The 1,330-nt window shown below is 37.0% G+C and overlaps 1 protein-coding gene across 1 annotated transcript in view; it reads right to left on the bottom strand.

Moving 5' to 3' along the window:
- Positions 1-1,330, bottom strand: part of WDR35 (WD repeat domain 35) — a 101,433-nt gene that overhangs the window by 79,284 nt on the left and 20,819 nt on the right. The window lies entirely within an intron of this gene.

The raw sequence follows: 1,330 nt of genomic DNA, 5'->3' as shown, positions 1-1,330 counted from the left end.
GAAAGAGGAAAAGTGAGAAAACAAGCTGCCTGGTCCAGGCAGTCAGCCATGTGGGAGTCCAGCAACTTAACTACCACTCTACCTCCTGGCCCCAACCCCAATATATTTTAAAACAGATCTAAATGAATACAGTAAGGTAGAAAAAACACTGAAAATAAGATTCAAAAATCTGGTTGTAAATGCAAGTTTACTGGCCCTGGACAAATCACTCATCTCAGTCTCTGCTTTCCCCAGGTGAAAAATAAGGATTTAAAACACATTCACAGTGTTTTCATTAGATTCAAATGACAAGAAGCATATAAAAATATTTTGAAAATAGCAAACTGGCATGCAAAAGTTAGCTATTTTACCTCCACCAGTCAGTGAACTTATACAATATCCTAACCATCGCTAAAAATAAAATAAAATTGCCCCATCAGTAGGTAAGAGCTCTATCATAGCTAATTCTTGCAGACCCAGAATCTTAGTCCTGAGTTTACTATCCTTTAAATAAATATATATATATATGTATATATACACACACACACATATATATATGGCCTGAAATATGTACATAGCCTGAAGAGAGACAAAGGGAAAGTGAGAAAGCACCCCACATTGAAGATAGTCATGCTGCAATCCCTTCTCCATTTCTCCCTCATTTCAGGATTTTCAGCACACAAACACATGCCCAGTCTTCTTTCCATAAATTGATTTTTCCCCCTTACTATTTATGCCTCCTATGCTTTTTATACATTAACTTTAGTATTGATAACTTGCTACCAAAAATATTTTTAGTATCTGCATGTAATGTTGGTTTCAGGTACCAAAAGACACTTTAAAAACTTAAACTGCAGGGCCAGCAGGTGGCATGGTGGTTAAGGCACTGGACTCTCACATGGCTAACCATAGTTCAAATCCGAGACCCACAGGATTGCTTTCTCACTTTCCTTCTCTCTCTCTTTTTCTGTCTGCCTCTCTCTAGTGAATGCATGTGCACTATAGCAAACAAAATAATAATAATTAATAAAATTAAATAAGAAAACTAAAACTGTACTTCATCCTACTTATTATCCCTCTGCTGTGATGCATTGAACCTCTCATCCTCTCCAGCTACCAGAATATCAGAACTAAAAGCTACTCGAACATGCTGCACTCATTTGCACTATAGCAAATAACATTATTTTTCAGATAAAAAAAAAAAAAAAAAAAAAAAACTTTTTTTAGCTCATTCAATGAAGACCTGTGGTACCTCTTTTGTGAAGTGGCAGCTAAGGAGACTCCAGCACTTGCCATAGCCAACGAAAAGCCCAAGGAAGGAGTAAAGACAGAATAGGGACCAGCAGGTAGC

This window comes from Tupaia chinensis, unplaced genomic scaffold, assembly GCF_000334495.1.
Source record: "Tupaia chinensis unplaced genomic scaffold, TupChi_1.0 Scaffold144952_1, whole genome shotgun sequence".
NCBI lineage: Eukaryota > Metazoa > Chordata > Mammalia > Scandentia > Tupaiidae > Tupaia > Tupaia belangeri.
Note: the sequence above shows the minus strand (reverse complement) of the source record. Positions and strands in the feature narration are given on the sequence as shown.